Here is a 15,068-nt window from a genome sequence, read left to right on the forward strand (position 1 = left end):
TAATGTTTTTACACTGGGGGGAAAACACTCCTACTTACATATTAACAAAGCCGAGCTTCGTGTAATTCATAGATTTTTGGCTAACTCGATTACACAGAGAGATCACAATAAGGAGAAAATGACCTTACATGATTTATTTTACCTAAAGTGTATTCGAGACCCGAGAAGCTTTGTTAATATCCCTTACTGTGTTGGTTTTTGTTTATCTAAAATGGTAAAAGGAATGCAGGACGGGAGTATAATAGGAGGAGGTATTTTTGTTACTCTCATTGGAGAGTATTTAGGTGTTGATAGGAACCAAGGGGGTCCATTACAGGTTTGTAGAGAACAGGATGAGACCATAGGATTGCGGGTTTATGCGGGTGCTAAGGTATTAAAGAGTAGACGCAACCAGGCAGTTCCCTATGAAGGTAATCATCCTCAGGTAGAGAGAGGTTCAAACGAGGAAATGGAGGAAGCGGAAGACATTAGGGATGTCTTTCGAGATGCTATTCTTGACGTCCACGTTCGTATAGATGAGGAAGCAATGACGAACGCGGCCAGACATAGTATGTACGAGCAGTGAAACTCCGAGCGAGTATACGAGGACTATAGGCGACGCCAACACGATAGCTGGTTAGTTCATCAGCACCAAATCATGAGCCAGCTATCATATCAGGTACCAAATAACTACGTGCCTACTTGACCTGCTCATTTTTCGCCACACAGCCCTGACATCCGACCACCCTTTAACCAGTATGACTATAACCAAGCCTATCAGAACACCTATAACCAACAATGGAACCCACCTGACGAGATGAACTGGAACCCCTATCCAGACTGATTTGGTTCCATTGGTTATTTTTATGATTTTTATGTTTTTATCTTTTTACTTTTTCATGTTTAAACTTATGTTATTGGATATATTTATGTAATTTTTATCATTTTTATTATTATTGTGTACTAATATTTCACATTTAGGATTTGAAAGTGGGATATTAAGTCCCATTTCAAATTGTCATGCATGTTTATATTTGTATTGTATGTATATTGTCAATTGTACAAAACAGGGTAAAACAGCGCATTTTCAAAGACTGACATTAAGTTCAGCAAAAGCTAGTACTTTTGACGACAAAACGAAAAACAAATGTGATGAAACAACAAGACGGAATGAACAAATGATGTGCATCATTTATCATTCAGCAAACAAACGCCAATATGTTTGGAAATTTTGGTAAAATTTAATCATTTTTCTACGCTAATCACCCTCAATAATTTAAAATGTTACTGATTTCTTGCAAATGAGGGCATTGCAAGATCTTAAGTGTAGGAAGGGGTTAAATTCTTTCGGAATTTTAAAAATTTTTGACTTGTACACTTGGTTACCATTAGAAATACTAGTAACGCAGTAGTTGTATTAGAATCTAGTGCTCTCTGATAATAAAGAACGGCCCTAGTCTTATATACTGACTACCCAATTCTAGTAAAATTTTTCAAAATTTTTAATTAAATGAATTCAAAATCATGTTTATACATATTTATGAACGATAAAACTAGGTGTTAACACCGAAATTATTGTTACCTCGGAAAGGACATAAATTGAGAAACAACCCAAAATGTTAGAATTCATTTAAAATAGAATAGAGGACAATAAAAAGGAAAATAAAAGCCAAGTGTGGGAAAATTTACCAAGTTATTTAAAACATATATCACACATATTTTTGTAACAAATAACTGAAGAAACTTTTGTTTTGGACGATTTTAATCAGTTTTACCAGATTTACTGTAATATATTTGAAAGAAAGATGGATCGACACGATGAATCAATTCCATCATTAAAAGGATATAAAGTCTTCCGAAAAAGAAGCGCGCTTCTTGATTTAGGTCATGAAGTTGTCGTCCAGACCAGCTGTAGGTTGACGAAAAATCTAGAAAAGTCATCTCTAAAATCAGCAGGAAATCCACGGACCTCGGCATAAAACAGGGTCGCCAAGTGGTCAGACTTATCCTAACCATGAGAGGATCTATCTCGTAAAATGGGGAGGACGCCGTGCAAATTAGCTGGATAAGACTAATGAATCAGATCCCCAGAAAAGGATAATCTCCTTAAAGATCAAAAATCAGCTTTTAAGCCTGATATTACTCAATCCTAGATATTGACCTTAAAGATTGAGAATTACAAACTCATGGAATTCGATGATATCTAAACTCGAGCTTGAACGAGAAAATATTTTGATCAAAATTACAAACCGATTTGTTTTCTGAAAACCCATTTTCAATGCGTTCATTACCATTGAACGTAAAATCCTAGGAATTCACCTGGAATTCATTAGGTCACCTGAACCAAATCGGGTGTCAACCGTAAGAACGGTGGTTGCATAGCATGGTCAAAGACATGACCTTGTGCCAGACCAGAAAATTATAAGGGTGAGCTTTACTATTGCTCCTACCAAGGATAGTAATTGCATCCGATACGTTATAGACCATAATTAAAAGCATGTCAGGGGACATTGCCTTAACAGTTGCTTGTTCAACGCTTTCCTTTACAACCGGACGGTAGTTTACCGAAAGTTAATATACGGAACAAGTATACTGGACGTGTTGCTTTCCCAATACAAGGTTAGCAAGTGGGTGACACAAAACCACAAGTTTTGAACTAAAATTTTCAAATCTGAAACCCACCAAACCCAAAAAAAACAATTTGCAAACACCGGTGAAGGGTTATTCCGGAAAACTTATCTAGGGTAAAAGCTAGATTTAATTTTCAAAAGATAAAATGTTTTCATAAAGATCCAATTTCCTTAATGGATCTAAATTTTCATAGTCATGTGAGACTGTAAACCACATCATTACTAGCATTGTTCATACCGTCGTATAGAAATCACTGATGTACAAAGTGTGAAGAATAAAGAAGTGATTCTAGTATATTTCAAGACTATATTGCTTGAGGACAAGCAACGCTCAAGTGTGGGAATATTTGATAATGCTAAAAACGAACATATATTTCATAGCATTATCCCTCAAGAAAGACAAGCTTTTAGTTGTAATTGTTCTATTTACATGTGATATTCGTTTAAATAATAAAAGGTGAAGACAAAAGACAGATTCAACGAATTGAAGACGCAAACGACCAAAAAGCTCAAAAGTACAAAGTACAATCAAAGAGGTTCCAATTATTGATGAGAAACGTCTTAAAATTACAAGAGTACAAGATTCGAAACGCAAAATACAAGATATTAAATTGTACGCAAGGACGTTCGAAAATCCAGAACCGGGACCAGAGTCAACTCTCAACGCTCGACGCAACGGACTAAAAATTACAAGTCAACTATACACATGAATATAATATAATATATAATTAATTCTTAAAATTAATATATATATTATATTATATTATAAAAAACCGTCGGCAGAAGAAAACAACAACATGTGAGCCTCCCCAAATGGCCATGCGATCGCATGGCCTGGAGGAGCAAAACTCATGCGATCGTATGAGCCCCTTTTCCAGCCCACATGCCTATAAAATTCGCAGTTTGGTGAACATCAAAACATCTTTTTCTTCTTCATTCATACGTAAGATATATATATATATTTTAATTTTAATTTTAATTTCTAATAATAAGGGTATGTTAGCGAATGTTGTAAGGGTGTAAGTCGAAATTCTGTCCGTGTAACGCTACGCTATTTTTAATCATTGTAAGTTATGTTCAACCTTTTTAATTTAATGTCTCGTAGCTAAGTTATTATTATGCTTATTTAAAACAAAGTAATCATGATGTTGGGCTAATTACTAAAATTGGGTAATTGGGCTTTGTACCATAATTGGGGTTTGGACAAAAGAACGACACTTGTGGAAATTAGACTATGGGCTATTAATGGGCTTTATATTTATTTAACTAAATGATAGTTTGTTAATTTTAATATAAAGATTTACAATTGGATGTACCTATAAATAACTATATACACTCGATCGGACACGATGGGCGGGATATTTATATGTACGAATAATCATTCATTTAACCGGACACGGGAATGGATTAATAGTCTATGGAATTATTAAAGCAGGGGTGAAATTATGTACAAGGACACTTGACATAATTGATAACAAAGTATTAAAACCTTGGGTTACACGCAGTCGATAACCTGGTGTAATTATTAAACAAAGTATTAAAACCTTGTTACAGTTTAAGTCCCCAATTAGTTGGAATATTTAACTTCGGATATAAGGATAATTTGACGAGGATACTCGCATTTTATATTTATGACTGATGGACTGTTATGGACAAAAACCAGACGGACATATTAAATAATCCGGGACAAAGAACAATTAACCCATGGGAATAAACTAAAATCAACACGTCAAACATCATGATTATGAAAGTTTAAATAAGCATAATTCCTTTATTTTCATATTTAATTGCACTTCTAATTATTGCACTTTTATTTATTGTTATTGTATTTAATTGCACTTTTATTTATTGTCATTTTATTTAATTGCACTTTTAATTATCTTAATTTTATTTTATCGCACTTTTATTTATCGCAATTTCATTATCGTTATTTACTTTACGCTTTAAATTAAGTCTTTTATTTATTTAATATTTTACATTAGGTTTTAACTGCGACTAAAGTTTTAAAAATCGACAAACCGGTCATTAAACGGTAAAAACCCCCTTTTTATAATAATAATATTACTTATATATATATATATATATATATATATATATATATATTTGTATTTTTATAAATTAAAACTAATATAGCGTTAAGCTTGTTTAAGTGTATCCCTGTGGAACGAACCGGACTTACTAAAAACTACACTACTGTACGATTAGGTAAACTGCCTATAAGTGTTGTAGCAAGGTTTAGGTATATCCATTCTATAAATAAATAAATATCTTGTGTAAAATTGTATCGTATTTAATAGTTTTTCCTAGTAAAATATAAGTTATTTCATATACACCTCTGCGCACATCAAGTATTTTTGGCGCCGCTGCCGAGGAACAATTCTGCTTAAACGCCGGAAGCGTAACGCTATATATATATATAAAAAAAAGATTTTTATTAATTTTTAGTTTACTTTTATAAAAATAAGTTTTTGTAAAAATACGTTTTAAATAATCAAAAATATAAAAAGAAAAACAAAAATATAAATATTTTTAAGAGTTTGTTAAATATATAAGTTCTATAAAAGTTTCTTTATCTTTATTTTATAAAAAAAATAAGTTTTATTTAATTTATATAAATATATTATAATTATATAAAACAGAAAATTTAAAACAGAAAACTGAAAGAAAAAAAATATTAAAACTCGAGGCCCGTACTGTAGCAGCCCGTAACCTGGCCCAAAACCCTGGCTCATGCGATCGCATGAGCCCGAAGGCAATTTCTCATGCGATCGCATGAGTGTGTCTGACACGCCAACAGGAGACCCTATTCTGCATTAATTACGGAGTATATATTATTATTATTATCTAAACCCTAATTAGGGTTGTTTTTAATATTAATATTTAGTTTAAGTTTTTATTAATTAATTTATATATTTAGTTTAATTAGTTTTAATAAATTACAAAATTAATAGTTTTATAAAATAAATAATATAAAAATAATATTTTTATAAAAATTGTACTTTTTACAACTTTAAGTATATTTTTATATTTTGTCCCTTTTTATTCGTTTTAGCGTAATATTTGTATTTTTTGTTCGTATTTGCTTTTAAGTCATAGTTTTTGCCATAGTTATTTTTTTATATCTAGATTTTTAGGCTTTGCCGTAAAATCCCTTAAGTACTTTTTCTTTAGAGTAAGATTTAGGTGCTTTAGAATTTTGCGACGCCGTTTATATATTTTAGTCCCTTTTTAAGTTATTGCCATTAGGGATATAGTTTTTCTTTTAAGCTTTAATATTTTTAGACGCAACTTTTAATTCTTAGTTTTTAGTTCCTTTTTAAGTTTCGACGCGCTACTTTCTTATTTTTATTTTTCGACGCCTATTATTTTTCAATCTTTTATTTATCGACGTTTTTCGACGCGCTCTTTTTCTTTCTTATTTCTCGCCATTCTAGTTTTAGGACTTAGATTTTATTTTCTACTTCTTCTCTAAATTTCTTTAAATTACGAAAATTTATTTTAAGCGGTTAAATTGATAGACATCAAAATTTTCTGGTTCGTAGTAATAGTTGGATTTGTACGTAGACCGGGTTATTGGAGCCAAACAGTACTCAATTATATTGAGACCAAACGAATCATGCCCCTCTGCTGCATCTTTTGGCTATTCGAAACGTGGGCAAAATCAGAAAAGTCTATTAATTTGATAACTTATATAATTTTTCTTTCTTTTTAAAAACTAATAGGATATTTAGTGAATGCACCGAGCAAAACGTTCACCACCTTTTGTACGTTCACCACCTGTAACTCGATCAAGACATCTAGCAAACATCATTGTCGTTGATTTTTCTTTAGAATCGTCATTCAGTCGACCAAGTACTCCAATTCAAATTTCCGATAATCCATTTTTGGAACCCGACCTCACAATTGAGAATCCGGAGAATATTCAGGGACAATTTGTAGATCCTGAACCACTAATCTTTCCTCCGGAACCACCAATCATTCAAACAGAGATTGTTGAGGAACCTACCATTAAATCAGAATCCTATAGTGATTCAGATTCAACAAATTTAATCATGGAGAATCTGGAACCTCTAAGTATGGAAGACCGAATGAGAGCTAAACGCACTGGCCAAGGTCACGCAATTACTCAACCTGACATTAATGCACCAGATTATGAAATCAAGGGACAAATTCTACATATGGTAACTAATCAATGCCAATTTAGTGGTGCGCCGAAGGAAGATCCAAATGAACATCTTCGTACATTTAATAGGATCTGCACTCTATTTAAAATAAGAGAAGTTGAAGATGAACAGATATATCTCATGTTATTTTCCTAGACTTTAAAGGGAGAAGCCAAAGATTGGTTAGAATCATTGCCTGAAGGGGCGATTGATACATGGGATGTTTTAGTTGAAAAATTTCTTAAACAATTCTTTCCGGCATCTAAAGTCGTAAGACTTCAAGGAGAAATTGTTACGTTCACACAAAAGCCAAATGAAACTCTATATGAGGCATGGACCAGATTTGGAAAGTTATTAAAAGGATGTCCGCAACATGATTTAGACACCTGTCAAATAGTACAAATATTCTACCAAGGATGCGATATCACTACAAGAAAAGACATCGATATAGCAGCTGGTGGTTCCATTATGAAGAAAACAGCAACTGATGCTTATAAAATTATTGATAACACTGCTTTCCACTCACATGAGTGGCACCAAGAAAAACATATCGTTAGATCATCTAAAGCAGCTAGAGCCGATTCTAGCCATGACTTAGATTCCATTTCCGCAAAGATAGATGCTGTCGATAGACGAATGGAAAAGATGACTAAAGATATTCACTCAAGACGAATTAGTTGTGAGCAGTGTGGAGGACCACATTTGACAAAAGATTGTCTTAGTATTGAACTAACAATGGAACAAAGAGAGAATGTTTCATATCTAAACCAAAGGCTTGGAAATAATTATCAGAATAATTATCAACCGCCAAGACCGATCTACAATCAAAGCCAGAATTATAACCGAAATGTTCCATACAACAATCAACAAGGTCCTAGTAATCAACAAGTATCCAACAATACTTATAACCAGCAAAGACCTAATTTTCAAAACAAACCATCACAAACCGATGATAAAAAGCCAAATTTAGAAGATATGATGACGAAGCTAGTTGAATCTCAAACACAGTTTTTCACATCTCAGAAACAAACCAATGAACAAAATGCTCAAGCATTTAGAAATCAACAAGCTTCTATTCAAAATCTGGAACAAGAAGTAAGTAACCTAGCAAGGTTAATAGGTGAAAGAAAACCGGGAAGTCTACCTAGTGATACAAATGCTAACCCCCGGAATGAAACAGCTAAAGCTATTACCACAAGAAGTGGTATTACACTTAAACCACCTGAAATACCTGTAATTTCTGATGAAGCTATTCCTACTCCACAAGAACCACAACCTGATCAAGATAAGGAAAAAGAATCGGTAGTTGAAAAGGTTAATGAAGATAACACAGTTAAGGCTAAAACTTATGTTAAACCATACCAACCACCACTTCCTTACCCGAGTAAAATGAGAAAAGAGAGACTTGAAGCCGAGCAATCCAAATTCTTGGATATGTTTAAACAAATAAATGTAAATCTTCCTTTCATTGATGTGATTTCAGGAATGCCTAGATATGCTAAATCTCTGAAAGATCTAATCACAAATAGAAAGAAAATGGAAGAACTCTCAGCTGTTAATATGAATGCTAATTGTTCTGCAGTGCTGTTGAATAAGATACCAGAAAAATTATCAGATCCAGGAAGTTTCACAATTCCATGTTTTCTGGGTAGTCTTAGTTCAATAGAAGCATTGGCAGACTTAGGTGCTAGTATAAATTTAATGCCGTATTCACTATACGCTAAACTAGACCTTGAAGAATTGAAACCAACACAAATAAGCATACAACTAGCCGATAGATCAATAAAATATCCTAGAGGGATAATGGAGAACATGCTAGTTAAAGTTGGTACTTTAGTATTTCCAGTAGATTTTGTTATTCTGGATATGGAAGAAGATTCTCGAGTACCACTCATATTAGGAAGACCATTCTTAAACACGGCTAAAGCAATAATAGACGTGTTTGGTAAGAAACTGACCCTAAGTATAGAGGACGAGAGTGTTACCTTTTCAGTTGATAGAGCAATGCAACAACCGCAATATGCAGATGATACTTGTTATTATATTCAAACTATAGAATCACATGCAGAATTATTAGAAGAATTTCCAGAATTACAAGGAACATGAGAATGTTCTTTAGGAGAAGGAACTGAACCAATTGATGAAACTGAAATGTTAGCTACACTAATGGTTAATGGATATGAACCAACAACAGAAGAAATTCAAATGCTAAAAGAAGAAGACATATATCGATATAAATCATCGATAGAAGAACCACCGACATTAGAGTTAAAGCCATTTCCAAACCATTTGGAATATGCTTATTTACATGGTGAATCTGAATTACCTGTAATAATATCGTCTTCTCTTACTGAAAATGAAAAATCACAACTCATTTCTGTGCTAAAAGCTCATAAACCAGCCATTGCATGGAAAATTCATGATATTAAAGGAATAAGTCCTTCGTATTGCACACATAAAATCCTTATGGAAGAAGGTCATAAAACGTATGTTCAACGCCAACGAAGACTAAATCCTAATATGCAAGATGTTGTTAAGAAAGAAATTATTAAACTGCTTGATGCAGGTTTAATTTATCCAATTTCTGATAGTCCATGGGAAAGCCCAGTTCAATACGTGCCTAAGAAGGGTGGCATGACTGTCATCACAAATGAAAAAAATGAGCTTATTCCTACTAGGACTGTAATAGGATGGCGTGTTTGTATTGATTATAGAAAATTAAATGACACCACCAGAAAAGATCACTTTCCCTTACCTTTCATTGATTAAATGTTGGAAAGATTAGCTGGAAATAGTTACTATTGTTTTCTTGATGGTTTTTCCGGATACTTTCAAATTCCAATAGCACCCGAAGACCAAGAGAAAACCACATTCACGTGCCCTTATGGTACTTTTGTTTACAAACGCATGCCATTTGGACTTTGCAACGCCCCTGCAACCTTTCAAAGGTGCATGATGGCGATTTTTCACGACATGATAGAAGAATGCATGGAAGTTTTCATGGATGACTTTTCAGTCTTCGGTGATACATTTGAATCATGTTTAGTTAATCTTGAACGAATGCTTATTAGATGCAAACAATCAAATCTAGTATTTAATTGGGAGAAATGCCATTTCATGGTTAAAGAAGGCATCGTTCTTGGTCATAAAATTTCAAAGGAAGGAATTGAAGTGGATAGAGCTAAAGTAGATGTAATTGCTAAACTTCCACATCCCATCAATGTTAGAGGAGTTAGGAGTTTTCTAGGGCATGCCGGTTTTTATCGACGTTTCATAAAAGATTTTTCTAAAATTGCCACTCCTATGAATAAACTCCTAGAAAAGGATGCTCCATTCATGTTTTTAGATGAATGCATCAAATCTTTTAATATTCTTAAAGAGAAACTCACTAATGCGCCGATCATGATAACTCCAAATTGGAATTTACCGTTTGAACTAATGTGCGATGCAAGTGATTTTGCAATGGGAGCCGTTTTAGGACAAATGATTGAAAAAAGATTTCAACCTATATATTATGCTAGTAAGATGTTACAAGGAGCACAAATAAATTACACAACTACTGAAAAATAACTCCTTGCTATTGTTTTTGCTTTTGACAAATTTCGTTCATATCTCGTTCTAGCTAAAACGGTGGTCTATACCGACCATTCTGCTCTTAGATACCTATTTTCGAACAAGATGCCAAACCACGATTAATCCGTTGGATCTTACTCTTACAAGAGTTCGATATTGAAATCCGAGATAAAAAGGGAGCAGAAAATCTCGCCGCTGATCATCTTTCTCGTCTTGAAAATCCTGAATTAGAAGTTCTAAATGAATCAGCCATACAAGACAACTTTCCTGATGAATATCTATTGAAGATAGATTATAATGAAATTTCATGGTTTGCAGACTATGCAAACTACTTAGTATGTGGATTCCTTGAAAAAGGATTATCGTACCAAAAACGAAAGAAATTTTTTAGTGATATAAAACACTATTTCTGGGAAGACCCACATTTGTTTAAAAGTTATCCCGATGGAATAATACGCCGATGTGTATTCGAAGATGAAGCTAGTCAAATCTTAAACCATTGTCACAAGGACCAACAGGAGGGCATTATGAGCCTCAACTTACAGCAAGAAAAGTTTATGATGCTGGATTCTATTGGCCTACAATTTTCAAAGCCGCACACCTTCTTTACAAATCCTGTGATGCTTGTCAAAGGGCCGGAAAAATAAGTCAACGTGATGAAATGCCACAAAATGTCATTCAAGTATGTGAAGTATTTGACATTTGGGGTATTGACTTTATGGGTCCATTTCCAAAATCTCATAATAATCTATATATTATCGTTGCCATTGATTATGTATCTAAATGGGCGGAAGCACAAGCTCTCCCAACTAACGATGCACGAGTTGTAGTCAACTTTTTAAAACGTCTTTTTGCAAGGTTTGGAACACCGAAAGCTTTAATAAGTGATCGGGGTACTCATTTCTATAATAATCAACTTGAGAAAGTTCTCAAAAGATATGGAGTAACTCATAAAATCTCAACCGCTTATCATCCACAAACAAGTGGACAAGTTGAAAATACCAACCAAGCTATAAAACGTATTCTAGAGAAAACCCTAGGATCAAATCCGAAGGAATGGTCCATGAAATTGGAGGATGCACTCTGGGTTTTAGAACAGCCTACAAAACTCCAATTGGAACCACACCTTTTAAACTCGTTTACGGAAAAGCATGTCATCTTCCAGTAGAAATTGAACACAAAGCATTTTGGGCTTTGTAATCTTGATTTACATGAAGCTGGACGTCTACGGTTAAGTCAACTAAACGAATTAGAAGAATTAAGACATGAAGCATACGAAAATTCGTTGATCTTTAAGGAAAGAACGAAGAAATGGCATGATAAAAGAATCAGAAGCTCAAAAGAATTTAAAGAAGGAGATAGAGTTCTTCTTTTCAATTCACGATTCAATCTATTTTCTGGAAAATTGAAATCAAGATGGTCCGGACCATTTATAGTCAAAAGAGTTTTCCCATACGGAACAATAGAATTAATAAATTCAAATGGGATTGAATTTAAGGTTAATGGTCACAGAGTTAAACATTACATAAATAGTCCAATGGAAGTCGACAACGAAGTTAATCACAATTTCGACACCACAGCTAACTAAGTGTGGGGAGAATCAAGTCTTTAAAGGATAATATGTATTTCTATTAGAGTTAGATTTTCTGTTTTCGTGTAGTTCTCGAAAATGGAACCCGAATGGTCTTTCCCTAGCAGACCCTAAAGAACTAGTCTTCTCCCCCCATTTTGAATTTTTATTTTTTTAGGTTTTACGAGATGAAGACTTCCTGTGAATTAAACCATGGTCTAATACTACACGCTTTGATCACTAAACGTAATAATGACACCCTTCCAAGTGAAATAGTATCATTAATCAGAGGTAAATTGGACGGAGTAAGAAAAGAATCCAGATACGAAAATAATAAGTTACAATTTGGTAAAGGAAAATCAAAATCCGCAGCGAAAAGAAGAGCACGACACCTTGAAAGATGTCACAAATGCGAAAAATGGTCACGCGAAGGAAAATGCTCGACGAATCAGACATATTCCAATACCGAATTTGTTACTCTATGCAGAGACGGACCGTTCATATGTTTAGAAGAAAAAACGTTGAATGCTCGAGGTTACGCCTATGTAGCCATGGAAAACCAATTAGTCCGACTATCTTATGAGTGGGCTAGAGCATATCACTAAGAAATCTATTTCACAGGTAAGTATGTACAGTTTTTATTTTTATTTTTATTTTTAACCTTTTGATAATAAACGCTAAATTGTTCGCTATAAAGTATTAAATTGGTATTCAATAAAATTAGGTCTTGCGACCGAAATTATTGATATCATACAAAAATTTATTACATCACTGCGAAATTTACCGTTTATTCTTAAGGTATAAATATCTTTAATCAATCAACCCAAAATATTTCAAAAATTCGTAATGAGTTAAACTAGGTTATGAAACCGAAATTACTTTACCAAAAAGAGGGGCGTATATTTTTGATAATATTTGATTGATTAAAGTGGGATAAAAGACCAAAAAGATTTTTAATTCTATTTTTACTTTGTTTTTAAAATTAATATTAAAATAATATTGTAAACTTTTTAAATCAATATATTTAAAATTGTAAATATTTGGAAAATTAATATTTTTAATATAAGTTTGTATGTATAAAACCAAAAATATAATATAAGTTTAATGAGAATCTTTAAATTTTATTAATATGAATTTTTAATTTTATGCATTTTAAATTTAAGTTTAGTGTGAATTTAAAAACAAAAATTTACTTTATTTCGTTAAGTTAAAAATATGATTTTTAAAATTCGTCGTGAGTTGAAGATTAGGTCGTTGAACCGAAATTGCTTTACCCAAGGGAGGGACGAGAACTTTTATTATCATTATTTTTAATCTTATTGAATTAAAGTATGCCAAAAACATTTAAAAAACCCAAAAATCTTTACTTTTAAAATCGCATTTAAAAATTGACAAATTTTTTCGAGGGACGGACTAGGACAACGGTCCGAAACGCCCTCATCCTAAAAAGAAGCAAAATTTTAATTTTATTAATTTATGTTTTAGAAGTTATAAGGTTTTTATATAAAAAAAACAATTTTCACTGTACCCGGACCCCCATGCGATCGCATGGGGTTTACTCTTCAACTCCATACGATCGCATGGAGCTGAAAATCAGGCCAGATAGAAAAAGAACCAGCGATCTGTTCTTCAACCACAATACACACACATATACGAAACTCTCTCAAAACTTCACCAAACTTCACCAAATTTTCACCGTAATTCGTCAAATTTCTTGCTCTAATCATGCCTAGATTCGCATTCTTTAGCAAAAAGGTAAAAATTACACCCCTAAACTCATAAATTTGCTAGTTTTTATTAAAATTACCAATATTTTACCTAATGAAATTTTGTTAATTTCTAGTGTAATTAGTGTTAAATTGTTAGTATTTTATGCATGTATAAACTAGATTGATGCTATTTAACATGATTTGAAGCCAAAAACTTCAAAATATTTAGAAATCTAGGGTTTGTGTTCTTGAGCAATTTGGGGCTTTTTGATATAAACAGGTTATGGCCAATTTTTGTCATGAATTGTTGCTAAATTAAGTAGTGTAACTTGTTTAGGTAGTTAAATGATCCAAACATTGATCCTAAACATGATTTTTGAAGATTAAAGTGGACTTTTTAAGTCTAAAATTCATGAACTTGATTAATTTGATATAATTGCCATTTGAGACTTGTTTAATTATTAGTAATGACTATTTTGACATGTTATTTGAGTTAAATGCTTATGAACTTTGTATACATTTTCATATGTGCTTATTTGAAAAAGTATAGAATTGTAAAAAATGTGAAAATGTGTATAAGTTTAATTTTGATTTAACATGTTATTGTGATTGTTTTAAGTTGTTATTTTGCTAACATTAATGCATATTTGAATGCACAAATTTTGTTTTTAATGTGTTTTGCAGAAAGCCGATACTAGAGGTTCATCATCGTCATCATCTAGACGACCTGCTCCAGCACCAGAACCAGAACCAGAAATGCAATACGAGCCAGAACCCAAACAAGTACCACAATAGGAACAACAACATCAGCCTGATCAACATGTACCCTATTATTATCCGCTACAGAATGTTAATGAATTCATAGTATTTCCGATGCATCCGCCTGTAGAATACCCAACGATTCCTGAACACACATTGCATCCTAATTTGAGATTCGATAGACGATGGAGAGATTACCCGGCATATCAAAGTAATAAATTTAAATTGGTAACAAAAGAGGTAGAGGTGCCGAGGGTAATTGATTGGAATCCTTTGGAAACGGTCCATCTAGCTGACCGTGTTAGACAGCATTTGATTCAAAGGTATGGCAGTTCTTCTTTTACAGATTGTGAACGTCTTTTCACCATTCGTAGACCTGTATATAAGGAATGGTGTGTTGAGCTGATGAGTACTATAGCGTTAAATGTAGATGTAGATAGGTTAGATGATAGAAGTTTTCTTAGATTTATCCTTGGCGGTAGGATGTACAGAATGTCCATGATGGACAGGGCCAGGGCATTACAGATTTACACTCCTAGTGAATTGCTACTATCCGATTGTATGAGTTTGATTTATCGTGGTGAAAGGGTAGATAGGAACTTTGACGCGAACGCCGTTTGGAGGCGTATGTCAAACTATAATGTTTTTACACTGGGAGGAAAACACTCCTACTTACATATTAACA

Source organism: Rutidosis leptorrhynchoides, chromosome 4 (assembly GCF_046630445.1).
Source record: "Rutidosis leptorrhynchoides isolate AG116_Rl617_1_P2 chromosome 4, CSIRO_AGI_Rlap_v1, whole genome shotgun sequence".
NCBI lineage: Eukaryota > Viridiplantae > Streptophyta > Magnoliopsida > Asterales > Asteraceae > Rutidosis > Rutidosis leptorrhynchoides.